The sequence below is a fragment of the Neoarius graeffei genome, chromosome 10, assembly GCF_027579695.1.
Source record: "Neoarius graeffei isolate fNeoGra1 chromosome 10, fNeoGra1.pri, whole genome shotgun sequence".
Lineage (NCBI taxonomy): Eukaryota > Metazoa > Chordata > Actinopteri > Siluriformes > Ariidae > Neoarius > Neoarius graeffei.
Genome location: NC_083578.1, coordinates 83,177,252 through 83,198,927, shown reverse-complemented (window position 1 = coordinate 83,198,927; position 21,676 = coordinate 83,177,252). Strand labels below are relative to the sequence as shown.

At 41.8% G+C, this 21,676-nt stretch overlaps 1 protein-coding gene across 1 annotated transcript in view; it reads left to right on the top strand.

The window, feature by feature from the left end:
* Positions 1 to 12,368, top strand: part of grm6a (glutamate receptor, metabotropic 6a) — a 189,749-nt gene extending 177,381 nt beyond the window's left edge. Inside the window, exon 12 of the mRNA XM_060932426.1 lies at positions 12,273 to 12,368. The gene's annotated coding sequence lies outside the window, so the exon portion shown is untranslated. The remainder of the gene's footprint in view (positions 1 to 12,272) is intronic.
* Positions 12,369 to 21,676: the final 9,308 nt, after the last annotated feature.

Here is a 21,676-nt window from a genome sequence, read left to right as displayed (position 1 = left end):
TTATGATATTGTGTATTCTTAATGTTTTATGTGTGGACATTTTCATCCCTTCAGACTATGTCATACTTGCCAATCCCCAGAGAATGAAAAGCGGTAGATCAGATTGCAAGATGCAGTTGCGTCCTTCTAGGGAGGTCCAGGGGTATGGCCCTCCCCTGGAAAATTTTGAAAAAAAAAAAAAGGTGCATTCTTCTGCATTCTGAGTGCCATGTTTGAAGAAAATTGATGGGGAAATTGAACCAACATACTTCACAAAATGCTACATCTCACCTTGCCTCAATGCTTTGATGCCGGATGATCCGATGATGGCGGCACAGTGGTATAGTGGTTAGCACTGTTGCCTCACAGCAAGAAGGTTCTGGGTTTGAGCCCAGTGGCCGACAGGGGCCTTTCTGTGTGGAGTTTGCATGTTCTCCCCGTGTCTGCGTGGGTTCCCTCTGGGTGCTCCGGTTTCCCCTACAGTCCAAGACATGCAGGTTAGGTAAATTCCATCCATCCAGCCATTATCTGTAGCCGCTTATCCTGTGCAGGGTCGTGGGCAAGCTGGAGCCTATCCCAACTGACTATGGGCGAGAGGCAGGGTACACCCTGGACAAGTCACCAGGTCATCGCAGGGCTGACACATAGAGACAAACAACCATTCACACTCACATCTACGGTCAATTTAGAGCCACCAATTAACCTAACTTGTGGGGGAAACCGGAGCACCCGGAGGAAACCCACGCGGACACGGAGAGAACATGCAAACTCCACATAGAAAGGCCTCCGTCGGCCACTGGGCTCAAACCCAGAACCTTCTTGCTGTGAGGCAACTGTGCTAACCACTACACCATCGTGCCACCACTTCCAGGCTCACTACTGTATAAGCACCTCATGGACATTCAGTCATTTTGAAGCCTTGCCGAAATTTCTGCGTCTGATCCATTTATCTAGTTTGTCTTGATGTGTATGATCCTTGTCTTGTTTCCAGATTCTGTATTTTAGATAATCCTTTGGCCTTGATCTCTCTACTGACCGGTATTATGACTCTTGCTTGATTTAAGGACTTTGCAGTTGGAATGCAGTTTCTACTTGCTTGCCTGTGTATTTATTAAGTCAAGTCCAGTCAACTTTATTGTCTAATATGCTATACATGCTCGACATACAGCACAGATGAAATTTCAGTCCTCTCTGACCCACGGTACAAACAGGCAATGCAATAAATAAAAATAAAAATAGAATAATTGAAAAAACAAACAATATATACAGTATAAACACTCTAGATAAGAACTAGAGACATAGACTAAACACTCAGACAATATAAACAGTATAAACACTAGATAAGAACTAGACAGACTAAGCACTCAAACAAACAATATAAACAGTATAAACACTCTAGATAAGAACTAGACAGACTAAACACTCATATACACACACACACACACACACACACACACACACACACACACAAATTGGTGCAAATAAACAAACAGTCAAGGGCACTTGAGGTCTAGCAGGTAAACATGAAATAAGCAGTATAAACAAACTAGCAGCTGTTAAGATGAGGTAGTGCGGAATAGTGCAAATGAGCGAGGTAAAGTGAGATGTGCGGTCCTTGAGTTCAGTGTGTTAATGAACGTTGAGATGTGTGTGTGTGTGTGTGTGTTTGGGGGGGAGGAACTGTGAGGATGACATGTCAGATGCTGAAGGGGGGGCAGGGGGGTGTGCGAGCAGAATCTGTGGCAGGGGGCAGAGGGGGGAGGAGGGGCAGAACAGGGAGGGAGTTGAGCCTCCTGACCGCCTGGTGAAAGAAACTGTTCTTGAGCCTGCTGGTTTTGGCCCGGAGACTCCGCAGTCTCCTCCCTGACGGCAGCAGACTGAGGAGGTTGTGAGATGGGTGGGTGGGGTCACCTGCAATTCTGATGGCTTTGCGGGTGAGGTGGGAGTTATAAATATCCATTAGAGAAGGGAGAGAGACACCAATGATCCTCTCAGCTGCTCTCACGATGCGCTGCAGAGACTTGCAGCAGGACACGGTGCAGGCACCGTACCACACGGTGATGCAGCTGGTCAGGATGTTCTCGATGGTGCCTCTGTAGAAAGTGTGCATGATGGAGGCCGGGGCCCTTGCTCTCCTCAGTTTGCGGAGGAAGTACAGACGCTGTTGGGCTTTTTTGGCCAGTGATGAGGTGTTGTTGTTCCAGGACAGGTCTTCAGAGATGTGCACACCCAGAAACTTGGTGCTGCTCACCCTCTCCACTGCAGCACCATCGATAGATAGTGGAGCATGCTGGGTGTGCTCTCTCCTGAAGTCCACAACAATCTCCTTCGTCTTCTCCATGGTCAGATGGAGATTGTTGTCCTTGTACCACATGGCCAAGCAGCTCACCTCACTCCTGCAGATTGCCTCATCGCCATTGTTGATGAGACCCACCACAGTCGTGTCATCCGCAAACTTAATGAAGAGATTAGAGTTGGATGTTGGTGTGCAGTCGTGGGTCAGCAGAGTGAAGAGGAGGGGGCTTAGCACACATCCTTGGGGGGCCCCCGTGTTCAATGTGATGGTGCTGGAGGAGTTGCTGCCGACCCGTACAGCCTGTGGTCTCCCCGTCAGGAAGTCCAGCAGCCAGTTGCACAGGGAAGTGTTGAGTCCCAGCTGGTCCAGTTTATGAATGAGCTGCTGAGGAATGATTGTGTTGAATGCTGAGCTAAAGTCTATGAACAGCATTCTGACATATGAGTCTTTTGTCTCCAGATGGGTGAGGGCTGAGTGGAGGGCAGTGGAGATGGCGTCATCAGTCGAACGGTTGGACTGATATGCAAACTGGAAAGGGTCCAGGGCGGGGGGGAGGGCAGACTTGATATGCCGCATGACTAGCCGCTCGAAGCACCTCATGAGGATGGGAGTGAGTGCAACAGGGCGGTAGTCACTGAAGCAGGAGGAAGATGGCTTCTTCGGGACCGGGATGATGGTGGTGGTTTTGAGGCACATGGGGACAACAGCCTGCCTCAACGAGATGTTGAAGATGTCTGTAAAGACATCTGTGAGCTCCTCGGCACAGTCTCTCAGGACACGACCAGGAATGTTATCAGGACCTGGGGCTTTTCATGCATTTGTCGTCCTGAGAGCTCTCCTCACGCTGTCTGGGGACAGCATCAACACCTGGTCGCCGGGAGGTGGTGGGGTCTTCTGTGCCATGGTGCTGTTGTCTGCCTCAAAGCGAGCGAAGAAGTCGTTCAACTGATTCAGCAGAGATGTGGAGTTGTCACAGGTCTGTGGCGAGGGCTTGTAGTCTGTGATGGTCTGAATCCCCCGCCACAGGTTCCTGGTGTCTCTGCTGTCGTTGAAATGGTCAGCAATGTACCTGGAATACTGTCTCTTGGCCACCCTGATGCCTCGTGACAGATTGGCCCTAGCTGTCCTCAGGCCCACCTCGTCCCCCGCTCTGAAGGCGGCGTTCTGAGCCCACAGGAGCCTGTGGACTTCCCCTGTCAGCCATGGCTTCTGATTGGCCTGAATGGAGATGGTTCTGGTGACCGTAACATCGTCCATGCACTTCCTCCTGTGGGCAGTGACGGTCTCAGTGTACTCCTGGAGATCTGTGGAGTTGTTGTAAGTGGCCGACTGTCTGAACATGCTCCAGTCAGTGGTGGAAAAACAGTCCTGGAGTGCCTCTGAGGACCCCTCTGGCCACACACGTATCTGTTTTGTAGCTGGTTTGGTGACTTTAACCAGCGGCCTGTATGCTGGCATTAGCATAACAGTGGAGTGATCTGAGGCCCCAAGGTGGGGGAGGAGTAGGGCTTTGTAGGCGTCTTTATGCATGGTGTAAACATTGTCCAGAGTAGACCCCGAAGCCGTTTGTTTTCAGGATAATGGCTGGCTGATGAAATTATTGGCTGGCTAGCTGACTCAGCCAAAACCTTAATGGCTGCTGCAGCCACCAAAATGTTTATGGCTACAAATGGCTGATACTGGACGTCACTGTGTGGCATATATCCGGGCGAACGGATCAAACAAATGGGGGGAATAAATAGCAAATTACCACAGGTCCCCTGGTCTCTTACTTCATTGTAAATATAAATCTAGCAAGATTGTAGTTCAATGCTAATAATAAGCTAATCTGGCTTGTTCGAGGAAGGCATCTAGCTATCTACTCTCACTAGCAATGACCAGTGAAGGACTGGCAGCTATCTTACTATGATGAAAGTAGAGTGGTGGAGTACTTTTTTTTTAATCAATCTCGAAGTATGTGAAACAAACAAACAAACCAAAAAAAATACCTTTACACTTTCCCTCAGCAGCGGCAAAGAATGCAGCCATCTCATCGATATCGGAGTCGATTGATGCTCTGGGTGGGTTCCCGGGTTCCCCAGTGTATCGTGGTAACGGTGTGAGGGGCGGGAAGCCAGACAGGTAGTCACAACGGCAAGCTTGTGGTGGCTCTCTGTGCTGTGATATCAGTTCTAAATCTCTACAGTGTATGCCTATACGTCTCTATTGTGTTACTACTAGTGTGTACAGTTGATCATGTTTGTGTCACTTTTCTTGTAGCTCATGATGTGGATAAACCCATTATTTGATGTACACAATTCTTAGTGGCTCAGCCAAATTTTATTAGATAGCGGCTCAAATTGGCTTACAAAATTATTGGCTGGCGGCGGCTCAAATTCTAAATGGCGGTTTTAGCGGCGCCTGGCGGCTGCTTCGGGGTCTAGTCCAGAGTATTGTTTCCACGTGTGGGAAAGTTGATATGTCCATAGAGTTTTGGAAACACGCTCTTGGGGTTTGCATGATTGAAATCCCCAGCCAGGATGAGGAAAGCATCTGGGTGGGCTGTCTGCTGCTCACTGATGTGCTGATAGAGTTCATTCAGTGCTTCACTCCTGTTGTTATTGGAGCTGGGAGGGATGTATAATGCTACCAGCAATATGGCTGTAAATTCCCTTGGCAGATAGAATGGCCGGCACTTAATAATTATAAACTCCACCAGTGGTGAGCAGTGTTTGCAGACCATGACAGCATCAAGGCACCAGGCATCACTGATATAAACACAGAGTCCTCCTCCACGAGTCTCCCCCCCCCCCCTCCCCCGACTAGCACGCTGTCTGACCGGTAGCATGTTAGCCGGGCTAGCTGAATGGCACAGTCCGGGATGCTGTCGTTAAGCCATGTTTCCACAAACACAAGGACACAGCACTCACGAACAGACTTAAAAGATGAGTGGAGCAGGCGGACATAATCCAGCTTGTTGTCCAGCGAGCGTACATTGGCCACATGGCTCCTCATCTCTTGTGTGATTCTTAACCTCTTAGCAGAGTCAACATGCTGCTCTTCAGTGTTGATTTGTTGTATATTTGAAGCCATTATCTTATTAAAATCTATAGCTTTGGCCAAGTCTTAACCTCCTGGTAGATGCAACCAGGTTTTCTGCTAAAAAAATATAAATAAACCTGGTACATAGCAAAACGTATAATTCCCTCAGCCTTGACAAGACCTCTTGTTCCACCAGACACAAAACAGCACTGAAACATCAACAACCCACCGACAACAACCTGCAGTGGGCTTGTGTGTAGGCCTGATTTTTCACCAAACATGCTAATGTCATTCATCTCATCTCATCTCATCTCATCTCATCTCATTATCTCTAGCCGCTTTATCCTTCTACAGGGTCGCAGGCAAGCTGGAGCCTATCCCAGCTGACTATGGGCGAAAGGCGGGGTACACCCTGGACAAGTCAATGTCATTCATGGATAAAATATTTTTTGTGTCAAGTGACCACAACACAGGAGTCCAAGTGTAGTTACAGTGAGGCTTGAGTTCCAGCTCAAAGTATTGCGATTTGTGTTGTTTTCTCAAGAAGAGTTCCTTACTTCGGGCCCTTCCAAACAATGTTTATCAAGATGAACAAAGTTGAAGTGTTTCCAGAGTTTTATATCATGGACCTGATTGGGCACAGTAGTATTTTGAACAGTATATGTTTTACGTATAAATAATCATTAGATTCCTTTGTCTCAGTCAACAACCATCTTTTTTTTTTTTTGTCCGATTGGTATTCCAGGGAATCCTATGGTGCGCCGTTTGTATAGCATGTCCGTGCTGAAAATTTCAGCAACATTTTGTCACACCGTTTGTAAAGCATGTCCGTGCTGAAAATTTCAGCAACATTTTGTCACATTTAGCTTAAAACAGTGTTTTAAAAACGGTGTGAATTTTTCAGACTCCCCTTTTTGCACATTTATAACAATATTTGTCATCTTAGAGATATTTTAAATAGTTATATCTAAATGTTAAATGTTACAAATAAATGTTAAATGTTAAACCTAAATGTAAATATATATGTTAAATTTAAATATAAATATAAAAATTAAATCTAAATGTTAAAAGTGTTAAATGTAATTGTTAAATCTAAATCTAAATGTTAAATCTAAATGTTAAATCTAAATCTAAATTTAGATTTAACATTTAGATTTAGATTTAACATTTACTTTTAACATTTAGATTTAATCTTTATATTTATATTTAAATTTAACATATATATTTACATTTAGGTTTAACATTTAACATTTATTTGTAACATTTAACATTTAGATATAACTATTTAAAATATCTCTAAGATCATTTAACATTTATTTAACATTTAACATTTAGATATAACTAAAATATCTCTAAGATGACAAATATTGTTATAAATGTGCAAAAAGGGGAGTCTGAAAAATTCACACCGTTTTTAAAACACTGTTTTAAGCTAAATGTGACAAAATGTTGCTGAAATTTTCAGCACGGACATGCTTTACAAACTGTTTTAAGCTAAATGTGACAAAATGTTGCTGAAAAATTTTCAGCACGGACATGCTTTACAAAAATTTTTAGCACGGACATGCTTTACAAATGGCGCCCCATAGAATCCATAATGATGTATAATAAAGAGTTTACGTCTAGAACAACGTCATATTTGGTTATTGCCACAGAATTTTTTGATAAGAAAATACTATTTTTAATGAACTTTCTTAATTGATGTTTTGGGTTGGGGTTTTTTTGTGAAATGACACAACAGTCTCACCAATTGTCGAGATGCTGGCATTTATGGTTTTTCCATAGCATTTACAATTTTGACCCACTACAGGAGACACCCGAAAACCCCATTTATTTGTTTGTTTATTCATTACATTTTATTAAACAGTTAAAGTCAAACAAAACTGAAAAATAAACGCCATTTCCCGATCATGGCAAGTACCCTGATGTGCCCTTCTCATGTTTAAATTAAAAATAGAATTTTATAACAATAATTTATCCATTTTAAAAGTTATGATAGGCTTATCTGGACACAACCATTTGCACAGTAACCGGATATCCGCTTGTGACATAACTGGAATGCTGTTTACCTTTGTTACACAGAGCCAATAAATAAAGGCTTCGAAATATCTTTTTTTTTTAAAGTCCCCAGGCACCACTGTGCTCTCTCTCTCTCTGTCTCTCTGTGTTCACTGCTTCAATGATCAGGCTTATTTTTACACCCAAATGCTAGACACTCAGGCATCTTCAGGCTTTAGAATTTAGAAGCGATGTATCCACTAGATCTCAGTCTCGGTAAGTCATGTAGCATGTAAATGACATCACAATCTCGGATACTTTCGCGTAATTTGTATTCAGAGAGTAATATTTGAACCTTGGTGAGAGTAAGATGTCAGCATCCCGGGACATTGTTTTTCTTTTAAAATAAAATCTGTACACAGTATATAGGTACAAATATGAACAAGTGAGCACTCAAGCATGTCTCGTATGGATATTATCTGTCAGTATAAAAGAGTTTACTTTTGGGTTTTGTTAATCTTTAAAGCGCCATTCAGACCAAAGACAAATAAAATTCACCCAGCTGAAAAGCCAGTTCTCTGAAGGGGAAAGGACACAGTACGTGGGAGAGTATCATTCATTTTGGTCACACTTACTTTTGACTTTATCGAGGTGAACTTCTGACCTGTGAATTTGTCAATCTCGGTTTTGTGAATCAATAGAAAACTTGATGGTGGGATTGTGATCTCTTTGGTCGGTATAAGTGCAGGGAAGAACGTGTTGGTTATTCGCTTCACAAACTGTGTTGGAGGAGGTTATGTTTTCACCTCCATTTGTTTGTTCTCAACATAACTCAAAAAATAGTGAATGGATTTTGATGAAATTTTGAGTAAAGGTGGGCCATGGACCAAGGAACAACAGATTAGATTTTGATGCAAATCTGGAAATGTATCCAGATCCAGTATTTTTATTTATTTTTTGTCTGTTCCCAATGTAACTCAAAAAATAGTGAATGGATTTGGATGAAATTTGGTGAACAGCTTTAGTATTATCCTAGGTTCGAGTGATTTGATTTTGATGTTGATACTATGTGGCTTACCATGAGTTGGCCTAGTGGTTAGCGTGTCCACCTCTCGACTGGGAGATCGCTAGTTCTACTCATGGTTGGGTCATACCAAAGATCATCATAAAAATGGTGTCTACTACTGTCTGGCAATACAGATGCGAGTGGGGAATCAAACTCTCATGGTTACCAGAGGACCCTAGCTGTATCCTTGACTTGCAAGTGACATCAAAGCAAAATAGAAACCCGGATGTCGGCCATGTTGGTGGATATACGAATGCGGGGTCAAGTGACATTCCATACAAAACATAGTCACACATGCGCAACTCTCTTTGTTTTTCCACTGCTTTAAGCGTTCTTTTAGCTCTGCCATATCTTTGTGCTGTATATGGATGTGGTCACAACAGTACTCGTGACCGTGGCACGTTCCGATTTTTTAGAATTCCGTCCATGATTCGGAAAGAGGGTGAGGAAACTCTGAGGCTTAGTACGGAGAGGAGATGAGCACGGCTGAACAACATCAGCAGGGCTGATCTAACAGAGGCTAAAACCAAAACAGCTTGTGTTTGCAGTAATCATTTTATCTCAGGTGAGAGTCAAACGCTTTCTCGATAACATCATGGAAGAATTTTATTTCATGCTGCTAGAATTTTGCTATAAAATGAGCGTTCTCTCTCTTGTCGTGGTTCATTCAGTCGTTGTTATAATTTTAACACCATTTGTGTATTACCATTTCGCTTCTCGGCGCGCCAGCAAAATTATACGATTGAAACAATCCAGACTGGGCACCCACTCAGAACATGGGCTACAGTGCCTTGAAAAGGTATTCATACCCCTTGAACTTTTTCACATTTTTCCACCTTACAACCACGAACTTAAAAGTGTTTTATTGAGATTTTATGTGATAGACCAACACAGAATAGCACATAATAGTGAAGTGAAACAAAAATGATAAATGGTCTTCAAAATTTTAAACAAATAAAAATCTGAAAAATGTGGTGTGCATTAGTATTCAGCCCCCTGTACTCTGATACCTCTAAATACAATCCAGTGCAATCAATTGCCTTCAGAAGTCATCTAATTAGTTAAGAGTCCTACTGTGTGTAATTTACTCTCAGCATAAATACACTTGTTCTGTGAAGGCCTCAGTGGTTTGTTAGAGAACACTGAAGAACAAACAGCATCATGAAGACCAAAGAACTCACCAGACAGGTCAGGGATAAAGTTCTGGAGAAGTTTAAAGCAGGGTTAGGTTATAAAAAAAATATCCCAAGCTCTGAACATCTCAAGAAGCACTGTTCAATCCATCATTCAAAAATAGAAAAAGTATGGCACAACTGCAAACCTACCGAGACATGGCCGTCCACCTAAACTGACAGAGCGAGCAAGGAGGGCACTGGTCAGAGAAGCAGCCAAGAGGCCCATGATCACTCTGGAGGAGCTGCAGAAATCCACAGCTCAGGTGGGAGAATCTGTGCACAGGACAAGTATAAGTCGTACACTCCACAAATCTGGCCTTTTTGGAAGAGTGGCAAGAAGAAAGCCATTGTTGAAAGACAGGCATAAGAAGTCCCGTTTGCAGTTTGCCAGAAGCCATGTAGGGGACACAGCAAACATGTGGAAGAAGGTGCTTTGGTCAGATGAGACCAAAGTTGAATTTTTTGGCCTAAATGCAAGGCAAGGCAAGGCAAGTTTATTTATATAGCGCATTTAATACACAATGGCAGTTCAATGTGCTTTACAGAAGTAAAAACAAAAACAGTAAACAATAGAGAAATAAAATTACATAAAATAATTTTATTTTTATTCTAAAACAATTAATTAAAAGAATTAAAAGAATTAAAAGAAAATAATAAGAATTAAACAATAGTAGAAATAAAATAATAAAATGCAAAGCGCTATGTGTGGCGGAAAACTAACACTGCTCATCACCCTGCACACACCATCCCCACTGTGAAACATGGTGGTGGCAGCATCATGCTATGGGGATGCTTTTCTTCAGCAGGGACAGGGAAGCTGGTCAGAGTTGATGGGAAGATGGATGGAGCTAAATACAGGGCAATCCTGGAAGAAAACCTGTTGGAGGCTGCAAAAGACTTGAGACTGGGAAGGAGATTCACCTTCCAGCAAGACAATGACCCTAAACATACAGCCAGAGCTACAATGGAATGGTTTAGATCAAAGAAGACCTAAATCCCATTGAGCATCTGTGGCAAGACTTGAAAATTGCTGTTCACAGACGCTCTCCATCCAATCTGGCTGAGCTTGAGCTATTTTGCAAAGAAGAATGGGCAAAAATTTCAGTGTCTAGATGTGCAAAGCTGGTAGAGACATACCACAAAAGACTTGCAGCTGTAATTGCAGCAAAAGGTGGCTCTACAGAGTATTGACGCAGGGGGGCTGAATACTAATGCACACCACATTTTTCAGATTTTTATTTGTTTAAAATTTTGAAAACCATTTATCATTTTCGTTTCACTTCACAATTATGTGCTACTCTGTGTTGGTCTATCACATAAAATCTCAATAAAAAACTTTTAAGTTCATGGTTGTAAGGTGGAAAAATGTGAAAAAGTTCAAGGGGTATGAATACTTTTTCAAGGCACTGTATGTTTCGTCCAAGGTCGGACTTGATTCTTCGGCAGCCGAACCAGATAGAACGCGATTGTCAGGGACGCGGTAGGAGATGGTGCAGAAGTGCAGAAATTATGTTTATTTACACACAGGCAAACAATCCCAGATGGCAGACAATCTCAAAAAAGGGAAATAACCAAGAGGTAAAGCAAAGCACGAACAGACTATCACAGGCAGTGGGAAAAACAGGAACTAGGAACAGGCACAAAAATTTGAAAACCAGGAAATCAAAGACAGAAACTAAGGCTTGGTAATGCGCACTGATGTGGTGTAATACTTTGCACCGAGTGTGCATTTTCTGAGTCTCTATATTGGGTGCGCTGATGTGCCTTAATCCTGTGCAGGTGAGCCTCATTAACAGCGCGCGTGCAAGAGTCCGCTCGGCATGCGCGCAGTCCGGAGCGCGCCCAAGAGTCCTTCAGGTGCACGTGCCAAAGTGCGCAGGACTCAGTGATATCTGTGTACTCGATGGTCCATAGAAGCGTCTTATCTTCAGAAAATCTGACTTTTTTAAATAATATGGGTCAAAACCATGACCCAGGACACGCTGGAGAGTTTACATCTCTCGGCTGGCCTGGGAACGCCTTGGTATTCCCCTGGAAGAGCTGGTGGAGGTGGCCAGGGAGAGGGAAGTCTGGGCTGCTCTGCTTAGGCTGCTACCCCTGCGACCTGGATCCGGATAAGCGGTAGAAGATGGATGGATGGGTCAAAACCATACATATCTATCTTCTCTTTGTATTGAATCTTCACCCGACCGTTCAAATCGTGGTAATACTGAGAAAATTCAGCATTGTTTACAGACATGCTTTCAGCGGCTGCCATCCTAGTTGCTTTGTGTATCCACCATCATGGCGGACGCTCATGATGTAGCACATTTTGATCACATGGTTGCAAGTCATCTATAGGCAAGAGGCCGAGGGCTATGGAAACGGAGATCGGCGCCACATTCATACGCCTTAAAGAGTTGGTTAGTACTGGGACAGGAGACTGCCTGGGAAGACCAGATTCTGGCGTGAGAGGGACTTTGACTTGACTTGACTATGTGGCTTAGTGGAGGTATGAACTCTACCGAACTCCCTTTTAGTTACTGCGTTTATTTTGTAATATTTGCTATAATGTTTTTTCTTTAATAATTCTGAAGTTGACTGGAGCAGAAACATCTAATTAGGCCAGTTAAAGTGATGGCACAAATTTCCACCAAATAACCAATTATAATAACGAGCCATTGCTATTCACACTGTTTTATGCATCACTGAATAATTTACTCTGACATCCTGTGTTCTTTTATGTGTATAATGGCAGGTGGCCTGGAGCAATCCACTCGGCTAATTCGGACGGAACAAAAGTGGAAAAAGGAAAAAGCAGGACTCCATTTGAGGACGACTATAAGGAGGATTCGGAGGCAAGAACATCAAAATGATGCAAACGTGGATCAAAAATGCACATTTTGGAACCGAAGCTTTAGCACAACAACAACAATGTCTCGCACATTTTTCAGATGTCTTCATGTTTACTAACGAATGAGGAAAATGTCTGTGAAGCAGTGATCCGGTTGATGTAGCAGTGTAGCAGCATGTGGGATGTGTACTGAAGTGTTTGTGTGTGTTTGTGTGTTCATGCACCTGCGTTGTTTAAACCTCGAAACGGCAGCTTTGGACTGAAAGTGAAACGAAATATGTCACTATTTACTATGGGAAAAAAAAAAAATCCGACATTGTATTTATTTTCTTCAGATTTGTTTCATATAGAGACGTGATGGTATACCGTGGTGTTAATGTTATGCTATAAATGTCTGTGTCTAAAGGCTATGCTATAGATCATGATGTCACCAAAAAAATGTGCTACAGGATTTTTAAAACAGATACAGCACTTTTTAAAGAATAAGAACAAACATGGAGATAAAAAAAAAAAACTGAACATTGTTTATGGAAGTCATTTCATTAAACAGTTAAGAGCAATCTAATTTTACACTAAAATAGAGATCTAGATGGTTCCCCCAACCAAAAGATTTAATACTTGCACTGTTATATAGCATTCAGTGTCTGGAGTTTGGATTTGTGAAACTGAAACCGTGATGAAAAACCGATATTGGTTTATAGAGTTATAGATTGAATTTGTCTTTTTTCTTCCTATTATTATTATTATTATTATTATATTTTTGGCAGTATTATTTATGATCAAACTTCTATGAAAGATAAATGTGTATACAGCTGCCATGTTTTTGCTCTGTAAATACAGGAAATGTAGAGAAAGGAACAAAACCAAAAAAAAAAAGTAATGAACTCTTTGACAAAGTGTTTGCATGGGGTTTTAAGAGAATGCTGAATTATATGTTTTGAAACCTTGCAACACGTTTCTACAAGGCGAAACGCTCAAGATAGTGTCTATAAATCTGAACGAATGATTACACTGTTCCAGACTTTGACTCAGCTGAAGCATTACTCAATAACGTGACATCTCTGTTCAGCCAACTCTCAAAGCAGCAGTAATAATCCACTCTGATGTACCATTTCATTAAAGCCCACTCACAGAATTTCATCCTCATGCTCCAATCTGCACTTATTCCGTCCTTAAACAGCAGTCTGAGTTGGTCATTTTTAATCCACCCTACAATTAAAACAAATATACACTTTATACTTTATACTTCATTAGCTACGTGATGAAGAATCATGAATTACAGCTGTACTTTGTTAGCTGAATAAATAAACGCCATACATGATCCAGTGAAAAAGAAAATTCCAGGAGTCTGTCGTTTTTAACAAAACTTGGCAGGATATTAATTCAACAATCGATACTGTTCATGAATTACGGTAGCTTTTGTAAGTAAGTAAGTAAAATTTATTTATAAAGCACTTTTCACAGACAAAAGTCTCAAAGTGCTTTACAAAAGCAAATAAAACAAGCAGACAGAGTCATCTATATCCCCCACCCTATATACCAACTATATACCAAGTTTCGAGATATTATTTGTCACATTTTTCAAGTTCTGTTGCAGGAAACCAACCCTACCTCTTTACACTGACCCACGGCATAAACCCACCGGACCTTTGGCCCAGATGAGCTAAAAATTAAAATTTCTCACATTTTTTAGTATCAAAAGGCAAATATCTCATCTCATCTCATAATCTCTAGCCGCTTTATCCTGTTCTACAGGGTCGCAGGCAAGCTGGAGCCTATCCCAGCTGACTACGGGCGAAAGGCAGGGTACACCCTGGACAAGTCGCCAGGTCATCACAGGGCTGACACATAGACACAGACAACCATTCACACTCACATTCACACCTACGGTCAATTTAGAGTCACCAGTTAACCTAACCTGCATGTCCTTGGACTGTGGGGGAAACCGGAGCACCCGGGGGAAACCCACGCGGACACGGGGAGAACATGCAAACTCCACACAGAAAGGCCCTCACCGGCCACGGGGTTCGAACCCGGACCCTCTTGCTGTGAGGCGACAGCGCTAACCACTACACCACCGTGCCGCCAAAAGGCAAATATACATTACTTAATCAACACATATACCAACTTTCAAGACCAGACCACTCATAGTTTTCAAGCTCTGCTCCGGAAACAAAACCTACTGTACCCCTAAGACTAACCTGAGAGACTAATTCTGTGTCTGAAATCGCTCACTTGTTCACTCCTCCCTACTCCCTATATAGGGAATTACTATATAGAGGACTACATAGTGAGCTCATTGGTAAAATGAAAAAACGCTTTCAGACACTAGTCCATTGCACTGGTATTTACGTCATTACTGTTGCACAATTAAAACATGCCAGATCAGTCGGCTGGTGGGTTTTCAAAATAATAAATACATGCAAGTCTCATCTCATCTCATTATCTCTAGACGCTTTATCCTGTTCTACAGGGTCGCAGGCAAGCTGGAGCCTATCCCAGCTGACTACGGGCGAAAGGCGGGGTACACCCTGGACAAGTCGCCAGGTCATCACAGGGCTGACACATAGACACAGACAACCATTCACACTCACATTCACACCTACGGTCAATTTAGAGTCACCAATTAACCTAACCTGCATGTCTTTGGACTGTGGGGGAAACCGGAGCACCCGGAGAAAACCCATGCGGACACGGGGAGAACATGCAAACTCTGCACAGAAAGGCCCTCGCCGGCCATGGGGCTCGAACCCGGACCTTCTTGCTGTGAGGCGACAGCGCTAACCACTACACCACCGTGCCGCCCCAATACATGCAAGTATTTCTGTCATAAATATATATTATACTGAGCGTATTTCCCACATTAATCAATACAAAGTGCCTGCATCTTTCAGTTTTGTTTTGTTTTTTTTAAATCAAGACTGAATACTTTCTTTTTTGCTGCTGCCTTTTATTAAATCAAATTTGAGACTTTTAATTTGATTTCTTTCAGCGTGACCGCAATGCATGATGGGATATATTGCTTTGGTTAGTGACCACCAGTTGTACACTACTTTTCATGATGCATTGTGGGATAATTTGAGTGCACTATATAGAGTGTAAATAATCCTCACTAAGGTTTCGGACAGCACTACAAAATGGCGTCCTCACTATATAGTGCCCTATATAGTGGTTAGGGAGCGATTTCGGACACAGGGCTTGTCTGAAATTGTTTCCATGGAAACATGACAAATTAAAATTTCTCAAATGTCAGTATGAAAAGGCACATCTAGATCACCTTGTTAACATGTATACCAAGTTTCAAATCCGTATCATGCATAGTTTTGGATAGATGCTCTGGAAACGAACCTTGCTCTTAGAAACTAAGTCAAAATCTATTTTTTATGTAAAAATTTTAAAAATACTTTTTTTTTTTTCTCAAAAATCCAAAGTAGTGAAAGGCACCAGTTCACATGTTGCTTGATATGTAAACAAAGTTTCATGAAGATATCTTCAGTAGGTTGAAAGATATGGCCCAGAAACGAAAACGTGACCAGACGGACAGCCAGACGGACAGAAGCCGTTTCTATATCTCCCGCCAAACTTCATTTGGGCGGGGGACAATAAAATTAATAACACACACACACAACAACAACAACAACAACAAGTGCATAAGGAATAATAAGAAATCAACCAGGAGTTGATCCAAATGCTTGTTTAAACAAATGAGTTTTCAACTGCCTTTTAAACCAGTCCACAGAGTCAGCGAACCTGAGATGGGTGGGCAGGGCATTCCACAATTTAGGGGCGTCAACCTCAAAAGCTCTGTCACCCAGTGGCGGCTCCTGAATTTTTTTTCAGGGGGGGCAATTTTCCCCCGTTATGTCTACACGGACCATAAATGTCCACAGGACTGAAGTAAATTGACCTAGGTAGCAAATCAATTGGGCAAACTTGTTTTTGCCTGGTAAATTCAGATATCAATATAGACAATATCTCTTCTCTCCACTAGGTGGCAACACTGAACAAGTTAAAGGTGGCAAACTAAGGTAGCCTAGTAAACTAGACCCACCCGCCTAGCGGCCAAAAATATTTTTGCCTACGAGTGGCAAATATTCACATTTAGTCTGGCTTGCCAGGCTAAAACTAAGGAAGATTCTTTGTGAAGCCTTCAAAGCAAAACATTTGGCATCACAATCAATTAATATTACATTACTCATTTATTTTCTCAGGGCGGCACGGTGGTGTAGTGGTTAGCGCTGTTGCCTCACAGCAAGAAGGTCCTGGGTTCGAGCCCCGGGGCCGGCGAGGGCCTTTCTGTGTGGAGTTTGCATGTTCTCCCCGTGTCCGCGTGGGTTTCCTCCGGGTGCTCCGGTTTCCCCCACAGTCCAAAGACATGCAGGTTAGGTTAACTGGTGACTCTAAATTGACCGTAGGTGTGAATGTGAGTGTGAATGGTTGTCTGTGTCTATGTGTCAGCCCTGTGATGACCTGGCGACTTGTCCAGGGTGTACCCCGCCTTTCGCCCGTAGTCAGCTGGGATAGGCTCCAGCTTGCCTGCGACCCTGTAGAAGGATAAAGCGGCTAGAGATAATGAGAATGAGATTTATTTTCTCATATTTTTCCAGTATTCTATAATAAGTAGACACAAATTCTTAATTATAAACATATTCTAATTTCTTCATTCTAAAGAATGCAATTAAAGTGGCAGGATATAAATCCAAAACAAGTGTTTATTTAAGTTTTGAAAAAGATGAAGAAAAGCATAACCATCAAACAAACATGCGCAGCTTAATTATGTGTTTTTTTATATGGAATTGCACCATTTTAACAACAAGTAATAATTCTAAATAAATTCTGCAGTTTTTTTCCCAAGAATTCCTCCAGAAAGCCATGCCTTAAAAGGAAATTTAAAGTATTACAAGCATGTCAATGAACACAAAAGGCTTTAGTTATTTAGCTATATACACACACAAGGTTACACAAGGTTTTGTAGTCAGTGCAACTTGGCTTAACAAGTTGGAAAAAAGGTAAGGTGCTGCTGGCTCCAATGAACACATATAGTGTACAATATATAAAAACTGAAAATATGCTTAATTTACACCATGTCAGAGAGAACTTGAGGCTACTGAAATATTCCAAGCATGGCAATGTTAAACTGCCATTGGTAAAACAACTGCCATTGGTAACACACACACACACACACACACACACACACACACACACACACAATTTTGTGTGAAAAAACTTTTGCCTAGTAAATTCAAATATCAGATATCACTATACCGTCTGCTGTGCTACTTCCAGGGTGGAAGAGAACACAAGGGTAGCAAAAAAGAGCATTGACTACATCACAGCCAGCTAGCCAAGTTTTCCGGTGGTACCAGTTCTTGTTAAAACCTTTTGAGTAGGTCTTCTCCCCCTTCGTAGACACTTGCTTGATGTTTAAATTCGGTCTAGGAGGTCCTAGCTGTTTGATTGCCGTTTTCTCCTCATTGGTACGACGACTAAAGGGAACTTCTTTCAGAGACGCTATCGTATTGTTGCACTCAACACTCGCCATCTTCTTCACAGAATGTTCACACATTTCCCGCGCAACAGGCGTATGACGTATGACGTAAGCACACTGCTTGTGCTAGCACATAAAACCTAATAGAAAATGCATTGGGAGCATGATTTTCGAAAAAAACGTACGTACCATTACTGTCAATGGGAGATTTTGGGGCAAATCTGAACCTGACAGAAATCACACCAAAAGGGCGTGGCTACACCAGGCGCGACCTTAGCCTGACTGGACAATGACATTACTGTTGCCGTGGTAGTAGGAGTAGATAAAAAAAAAAAATCTCCCTCCCTGTTTGGGAGTGCGTCGCCCAAATCGCCCCTATTAACAAGCCGCCAGTGCTGTCACCACAGGTCTGAGTGTGTGGAACTGACAAGAGGTTCTGGTTGTTAGATCTAAGGGAGCATGCAGGTATGTGGAAATGAATTAAGTCTGCCAAATAAGCAGGGGCTTGGCCAGGAAGTGCCCTATAATTAAGACCTATTAATTAAGACCTCCGTCTTATCTGTATTTAATTGTAAAAAATTTCCTGCCATCTTTGATAGCGTCCAGGCATTCTAGGAGCCTACAGAGCCTCATTGGGTCTGAATGTAAAATGAAGCTGTATATCATCTGCATAAAAGTGATATGTAATATTAAAACTATTTATAATCTGTCTCAATGGCAACATGTAGAGGGAAAAAAGTAAGGGACCCAAAACTGAACCCTGTGGAATACCACGGGACAGAGGGGAAGAAGCAGAAACAAAATCCCCAATGGAGATGACAAAACTTCTATCCATGAGGTAGGAGGTAAACCAATCTAAGGCGATGCCCAATATGCCCACCCAGTCACGCAATCTCTCAATCAAGATTTGGTGGTCAACAGTATGAAAGGTAGAGCGAAGATCCAGAAGCATTAATACAGAGTAATCGCCTGCATCAGAGGCAATTTGAATATCAATATTGTAGTGTTGAATACTGTGTTAACAACTTATAACAGTGTTAAATTGACCATTTAATGCTCTGACCGAAAAACAGCAGCAGATGGAGTTCCTAATAGAGGTGGGCGAAATGTCAGAAATATCAGATCAGAATATTTCAAGACTTTTCAATGATTACAATATACAGTGTCTTGCAAAAGTATTCACCCTCCTTGGTGTTTGTCATGTTTTGTCGCATTACAAGCTGGAATTAAAATGGATTTTTGGAGGGTGAGCACCATTTGATTTACACAGCATGCCTACCACTTTAAAGGTGAAAATAGTTGTTTTATTGTGACATAAACAATAATTAAGATGAAAAAAAAAAAACAGAAATCTGGAGTGTGCATAAGTATTCACCCCCTTTCATATGAAACCCCTAAATAAGAGCTGGTCCAAACAATTCACTTCATAAGTCACATAATTAGTTCATTAAGATCCACCTGTATGCAATCAAAGTGCCACATGATGTCTGTATAAATCAACCTGTTCTGGAAGGACCCTGACTCTGCAACACTACTAAGCAAGAGACGTGAAAACCAAGGAGCACGCCAAACAGGTCAAAGACAAAGTTGTGGAGAAATATAGATCAGGGTTGGGTTATAAAAAATATCCCAAACTTTACCCAGGGAGCGCCATTAAATCCATTATAGCAAAATGGAAAGAATATGTCACCACTACAAACCTGACAAGAGAAGGCCACCCACCAAAACTCAAATTGAAATGAATGGTATTGAATCAGTTAATCAGAGGTGGACAGTAACGAAGTACATTTACTTGAGTACTGTACTTAAGTATGCGTTTTGAGTATCTGTACTTTTTGAGCATTTATTCTTGTTGGAAACTTTTATGACTTTAATTTCACTACATTTGAAAGACAAATATCGTACTCTTCACGCCACTACATTTCCATCAAGGTCCTCGTTACTATGAAGCAGCTTTGAAAGTGGATGTTTTTTTTTCTAAAACGTGATTGGTTTTTTCGCAGGTGACACTGAGACAGTCTATCAGTAATCACTAGGGTCACGTCACGTCCATAGACTGGATAAAATCAAGTTCAATGACTTTTCAGCAGCTTTATTTGAACACGATCAGTTGATAGAAGGAGGCGGTTCTTCTGGGGAATGCACTCACCCATGGCCATACCTAGAACTCATGTTTCAGTTTTGTGAAATGATTAAAGATTCATTTCATTTTAAATGTTTGCTTTGTTTGCCGAAAACGGAGCACATCACAGCCTACAAAAACTCGCCGTCCAAACAATATTGAGGTATATAAACGTTTTATTCCAAGAGAAAGCTTGTAATGAAGTTGTCTGTGCTTTTAGAGCTAGCGATAATGTTGCAATAGCTATGCGGCCTGGTTAGTCAAATGACTTTCTATGGATTTGCCCGCCAAGTTGCCATCGCCTTGTCCATGGCTAATAGCCTAGTAAACTAGACCCACCCGCCTAGCGGCCAAAAATATTTTTGCCTAGCGAGTGCGTCTAGCCTCGCACCATATAAACAAAAACACCCCGGGCATCAAATCGTGCCCGCCAATCACAACGCAAGGTTTTTGTTTGGATTCTTTGGGCGGGCTTTTGCAGGAGTGACGACAAAGCTGTGCGACGCTGGAGAAAGCACAGCAGGAAAGATGGCTACGGCTAGTGAACAGCGCGCGTTTGACTCCGCTTTGGAATCAGTTTTAGAAGAATTAGACTTGGAGTTTTCGTTGAAACATGAGCAGGAAGAGGCTCTCCGCTCATTCCTTTTCAAGAAGGACGTTTTCGCTGTTTTGCCGACCGGCTATGGCAAAAGTCTGATCTACCAGCTGGCTCCGCTCGTAGCCAAAAGGATGGGGCTAGTTTGTGCAGTACGAAGAATTAATAAACAGCTTTGAAACATTACTTTTTGATTGTTTCTTATTTTCCCGTTATTTTAAATTTAAGGGAAATTATTTCACCAAACACCACTAAATAAAAACTCTCAAAAACAGTTTAAGCAAACCCTTGAAAAACACTTGGAAAAAAAATGTGTATGTGGTACAGACTCCAAACTTGTGGTCATTATCTCCAAACTTCTTAATATCTAGAACCTGTTTATTAATTAATACGCATTTTGAAAAATTATTTATTTCAAGGTCTCCCCCACTGCTTTCTGTCGCTCTGACTACGTCACAGTCACTGTTGCGCTGATTGGTCAGAGCGTTGGCCTATACGCACAGAGACAGTTTGAAAGACAGCGGTTTGTTCCTCCCACCCGCTTCGGAAATGTCTACGGATCGAGGCCGGACTAAATATTCACATTTAGTCTGGCTTGCCAGGCTACATGGCTAATATTAACACATAGCTAGTTAACTTGGACACTGTTAGTGTAACTCCATTTTTACACGCTAACATGAATAACGTTAACTTTTCTGAAGTCCTTTCAGAAATGTTTTAGCGTTATCTTGCCAAATGAATAGAATGTAGACATCTTTCTTTTCTAGTAACATTAGCTACCCAATATGATTTTGAGTTTGAAAAGAGTTTGCTAGCATGTCAGGTGGAGCTTCAGCTCTGCAGGTTCTACAAGCTAGTCAGTAAACCCAGTAGGTTGCTTCAGAGGCAATTAGGTATTGTAAGCGTTGACAGAAAATGTACTTTTAATACTTAAGTATTTTTAAAAGCTAGTATTTTGACTTAAGTAAAAATTTGACTGTACAACTTTCACTTGTATCGGAGTAATTTGTATCAGTATATTTACTGATAACTTTAAGAATTCTTGTTGTATAACTTTAAGTGACTTTCCATGACTTCTTAAAGATAACGAAATGCTGTTCTAA